Source organism: Lolium perenne, chromosome 2, assembly GCF_019359855.2.
Source record: "Lolium perenne isolate Kyuss_39 chromosome 2, Kyuss_2.0, whole genome shotgun sequence".
Lineage (NCBI taxonomy): Eukaryota > Viridiplantae > Streptophyta > Magnoliopsida > Poales > Poaceae > Lolium > Lolium perenne.
Genome location: NC_067245.2, coordinates 179,816,013 through 179,822,209, shown reverse-complemented (window position 1 = coordinate 179,822,209; position 6,197 = coordinate 179,816,013).

Here is a 6,197-nt window from a genome sequence, read left to right as displayed (position 1 = left end):
CCTACTTCTTTCTATCTTAGAAGCAAACACTTGTGTCAACTGCGTGCATTGATTCTTACATGCTTGCTTATTGCCCTCATCATATTACTTTGTATTGAAAATTATCCATAAGATATGCATGTTGAAAATTGAAAGCAATTGTTGAAACTTAAATCTTCCTTTGTGTTGCTTAAAAACATTTTATTAAGAATCTATTGCTTTATGAGTTAACTCTTATGCAAGACTTTTTGATGCTTGTCTTGAAAGTACTATTCATGAAAAGTTTTTGCTATATGATTCAGTTGTTTAATCATTATCTTTTTGTTAGCAAACTATAGACCATTGCTTTGAGTCACTTCATTCATCTCATATGCCTTACAATATTATTGATCAAGATTATGTTGGTAGCATGTCACTTCAGAAATTATTCTTTTTATCGTTTACCTACTTGAGGGCGAGTAGGAACTAAGCTTGGGGATGCTTGATACGTCTCCAACGTATCTATAATTTCTTATGTTCCATGCTAGTTTTATGACAATACCTACATGTTTTATTCACACTTTATAATGTTTTTATGCTTTTTCTGGGACTAACCTATTAACAAGATGCCACAGTGCCAGTTCCTGTTTTCTGTTGTTTTTATTTCAGAAAAGTTGGTTTACAAATATTCTCGGAATTGGACGAAACAAAAGCACACGGCCCTATTTTCCACGGAGTGTTCCAGAAGACTGAAGAAGAGTCGAGGAAGGCCAGTAGGGGGCCCACCCCATAGGGCGGCATGGCAGTGGGGCCCCCCACGCCGACATGTGGGGTGGGAGCCCCCTAGCTCCCCCGATGCTGCCCCTTCGCCTATTTATTCCTTTGTCTCCGAAAACCCTAGCACCGAGAGCCAAAATACGAGAACAGTTCTAGAGACGCCGCCGCCGTCGACCCTAACTCGGGGGTTCAGAAGATCTCCTCCGGCACCCTGGCGGAGAGGGGAATCATCACCGGAGGGCTCTACATCACCATGCCCGCCTCCGGATTGATGTGTGAGTAGTTCATCCTTGGACTATGGGTCCATAGCAGTAGCTAGATGGTTGTCTTCTCCTATTGTGCCATCATGTTTAGATCTTGTGAGCTGCCTATCATGATCAAGATCATCTATTTGTAATGCTACATGTTGTGTTTGTTGGGATCCGATGAATATGGAATACTATGTTAAGTTGATTATTGATCTATCATATATGTGTTGTTTATGATCTTGCATGCTCTCTGTTGCTAGTAGAGGCTCTGGCCAAGTTGATACTTGTAACTCTAAGAGGGGGTATTTATGCTAGATAGTGGGTTCATGCCTCCATTGAATCTGGGACAGTGACAGAAAGTTCTAAGGTCGTGGATGTGCTATTGCCACTAGGGATAAAACATCAATGCTTTGTCTAAGGATATTTGTATTGTTTACATTACGCACAGTACTTAATGCAATTGTCTGTTTCTTGCAACTTAATACTGGAAGGGGTGCGGATGCTAACCCGAAGGTGGACTTTTTAGGCATAGATGCATGCTGGATGGCGGTCTATGTTTTTTGTCGTAATGCCCTAAGTAAATCTCATAGTAGTCATCATGATATGTATGTGCATTGTTTATGCCCTCTCTATTTGTCAATTGCCCAACCGTAATTTGTTTACCCAACATGTATTTATCTTATTGGAGAGACACCACTAGTGAACTGTGGACCCCGGTCCATTCTTTTTACATCTGAAATACAACCTACTGCAATCATTGTTCTCTGTTGTTCTTTCCAAGTGACATAGGCATCCCAAATGGGCCTGCCGAAGATAGTACCCGGGGTTTATTGAAGGCCCACTACCCGAAGAATAAGAAGATTCGGGAGCCCAAGATGTATTAAGGAAAGTTGAGTTGTAATAGGAAGTGTTATTTGTAATCTGGCGGGATGAGTTAGAAACCGTCCCGGACTCTGTAACTTGTATAGCACGAATCCCTCGGCTCCACCTCCTATATAAAGGGGGAGTCGAGGGACGAAGAGAGAATCGAATCATTGTCTACAAACCCTAGTTTTTACAATCGTCGAGTACTTTTCGGCTGAAACCTTCGAGATCTACTTGCCCTCTACTTCCAACTAAACCCTAGCCTACAATCCATAGGCATTGACAAGTTGATACCTTGTCAATTGGCGCCGTCTGTGGGAACTAGAGGCGTAAGGATCTGATCTCGATGGCACGTTCAAGATCTTCGACATCGTCAACCGCAAGCAACACAATGGATCGAGGTAAACAGATCGCTGCTGGTCCTGTCGATTTTGTTCCTCACCCACCCTCCCGTTTGGATGCATATGCGTATCTGGCGGAGCCCATGGAGATGACGTTCGGAAGGTTTCACTTTCGCGTCGAGAAGGAGGGATCGTATCGTGTCGAAATTCCGATTTCGTCGGGATCGTCGGCGGTCGATTCTGATTTTTCAAGCTATGCATCATCAACCGAGTCAGGAGAAGAAGAAACTTCGGCAACACGCTACGTCAGCACCAGAGCAAGAGAGAAACTCGCCAAGATCTTCGGCAACATGTCGTTTGAGTCATCTGCGGACTCATATATAAGCGATGGCTCAAGCGATGTCGACAGTTATGACTTCATCGACAAATCTATCACAGTGGGCAAGGTCTTCATCAATCTCAACGATGATGTCACCAAACCCAACATAGATTTGAGTACAAAGTATCATCAGATTTATGCCATTGAAGATCAAGAGGAAACATCTGAGGCTTTCGACGATCTGGGAAATCCATACGTCGATCCCTCCAATCTGCGACAAGGCCTGGGCAACAAATACGTCGGGCCAGAGCCGCGAGATAGAGTTCAACTTTCACAAGCAGCGTGGGACAGAGCCGCGAGAGCTATGAACGGTACAGAACCAATGGCTACCACGGCCACACCAGAGGAATTACAAGCATATCAATATAGGCTCGCACGAGCTGCCAGGGAATTGGAAAAACAGACAGCTGAGTTGAACAGGAGAAAGGGGGCAGCTTCTGCATCCAGCAGGAGAAGGGCAGATCTAAGTCGACAATCTAGAACTTTGGGTGATAGCCACAGGGAGGCGCGGAACAGAGCAAGATCAAGGCTGCAACATATACCCGAAGCAGAAAGAGAACACTTGGTCCAAAACCTCGACATGTCCTTCATGTCGATAGATACAAGAGGAAACATCATCCCTAAGACACCAGAAGCTGGGTATATGGCGACACATGCTTTTATCCTTCCATCTAAACCACCTCCAGGTGATCCAAGGGAAACACTGTACAATATGGCGGTAGCAGGAGTTGGAGCTATGGGGACAGCGTTTGTATCAACGCCTCCCGAAGGAGCGGCAAGGCAAAATAGTCCACGACCTGCAGCAGCAACAGCGGCAGCACCTGAAGGACCAAGTGGAGCAAGAGACACAGCAGCACAAGCAAGGGTCGACAGAGCGCGGCAAAGCAGAAGGGATCATCGGCAATCTCCAGAACTTAACGACGAAGATATGTGCGGCTTACCATGCTTCACGAGGAGAGTCCAAAAACTCGAGTCCCCTCAGGATTCAAGTTACCCGATAATTTCAAGAAGTTCGACGGCCTTCAAGATCCAGAGGATTGGCTAGTCGACTATCTGGAGACGGTGAAGCTCACAGGAGGAACCAGGGCAACAGCTATGCAAAGCATCCAGGTGCATTTGAGTGGAGCCGCATGATCTTGGATAAAGAAACTCACTCCAGGATCCATCGACAGCTGGGAAAGTTTCGAGGATGTGTTCGTCAAGAACTTCAGATCCACGTGCAAAAAACCTGCGTCGTTAGAGGAGTTGAGAGCATGTCGACAAAAGCCAGACGAGCCAATGAGAAAGTACATCCAAAGGTGGAATATCATCAAAAACTCGGCAGAAAATATATCTGACGAGAGAGCAATAGACGCGTTTGTCGCAGGAGTCAGGCATGGAGATTTTGTCGAGGACTTGGGAAGGACCAATCCAAAGACAGTATCCGCATTAATGGAGATAGCAAATAAATGGGCAGATGGAGAAGACGCTGTCCACAACAAATGGCACAGGTCGCCAGAGGAGGACCGCGGTCGAAACTATCAACCGAGGCGAAGATTTCCTCGGCAGTACCAGAACTATGACGCTCCAGGACAAATTTCGGCAGGTTTTCGGACAAATACAGGAGGAAACAACAGAGATGATTATCAGAGAAGCAGTGAGCAGCGAGGTGATAACAGGGATGATTCACGCAACAGGCAAAATAGCGGGCCTAGGTTCCCAAGACCTTTCGTGTCCCCTGAAGAGATGATGAATGGACCGTGTTAGATGCACTTTTTCCTCGACAGCAACGGTAAAAGACAGTCAGGGCACTTGCAGAAAGACTGTCGAAATTTTCAGGCAATGTTGCGATATGCACAGAACGCTAACGCGCGGGCAGCACAGAGAAATCCTCGAGAACCCAGAAGCGAGATTCACTTGCCGCCTCCTCCTGCGATTACAGACGACAATCGGCATCAGCTCAGAATAGCGACAGCACCTCCACCTCCACCTTATGTTGATCCTAACTCCAACGGAGCAGTGTCGATGATTCAGAAGGGAAGGCCGTCCAATAGAGCTCAGAAAGTAATCTCACGACAGGTGTTTATGGCAGAGAAAATGCCTCCACCAACAGTTGAGTACCTTAATTGGTCAGGACAAGATATTGGCTTCACCATAGCAGATCATCCGCAGCAAGTTCCTCGACTCTGCAGGCCAAGCACTTATTACGCCAGTTATCGCGGGATTTGATGTCTCTCGAGTGTTCATAGACGGCGGCAGCAGCCTAAACCTTATGTATGCTGATACATTAAGGAAGATGAACATATCCTTAGCAAACTTGAAACCAACAGACACAAGGTTCCACGGCATCACACCGGAGAAACCAAGTTATCCATTGGGGAAGATCAACCTCGACGTTCAGTTTGGGACCCGAGAAAATTATAGAATCGAGAGGCTCGAATTTGAAGTCGTGGATTTTCCGTCGCAATACCACGCTCTGTTGGGACGACCAGCATATGCTAGATTTATGGCGGTGCCACACTATACATACCTGTTGTGGAGGTTGCCTGGACCAAAGGGACCAATTACAGTCAAAGGAAGCTTTGCCTTAGCCGATAAGTGCGACAAGGATTTTCACCGGCTGTCAGAAACTTTCGGGATGCAAGCTGAGTACTTGGCGTCAAAAAGCATGACTGATTACGACGTACTGCCAGACGTTGGAAGGCCAAACAAAGAATCAACTTTCAATACCGAGAAAAATTCAAAAGAGGTGCAGATTCACCCGACAGACCCGAAAAAGACGACATCTATCGCAAACGACATGGATATCGCATAGGAAAGCGCGCTCGTCGAGTTCCTCCGTGAGAGCTGGAAAATCTTCGCATGGTGTCCAGCTGACATGCCAGGAGTACCCAGGGAACTTGCCGAGCACCACCTAAACTTGGATCCAGTAGCGAGACCAATCAAACAACCTTTGCGGCGTTTTTCGGAACCAAACCGCAAAGCCATGCTGTCAGAAATTAATCGACTACGAGAAGCTGGTTTTATCAAAGAGATATTCACAGAAGCCACATGGGTAGCAAACCCTGTGCTGGTGCCGAAGAAAAACACTAAGGTCCTTCGCATGTGCGTCGACTTTACGTGTCTCAATAAACATTGTCCAAAGGATCACTTTCCCCTCCCGAGGATCGATCAAATTATCGACTCCACGGCTGGATGTGAACGTCTTTCCTTCCTGGATGCATATTCTGGTTATAACCAGATCAGATTGAAAGAAGAAGATGAAGTAAAGACCGCGTTTATTACACCTTACGGCGTGTTTTGCTACAGAACAATGCCCTTCGGTCTAAAAAAATGCGGGAGCAACATATCAGAGGATGATGCAGAAGTGTTTGGCGACACAGATCGGGAAAAACGTGCAAGTATACATCGACGATGTCGTCATAACGTCAAAAAAGGGGACAACACTGATCGAGGATCTCAAGGAAACTTTTGACAACCTCGACAAATTCTGCCTGAAGCTGAACCCCACGAAGTGTTCTTTTGGCGTCCCAGCAGGAGAACTTCTGGGGTTTCTAGTCTTAGCAAGAGGGATTGAAGCAAATCCCGATAAAATACAAGCTATCGTAACAATGAGGAAGCCAACAAAGTTGAAAGAAATATAACAGCTAA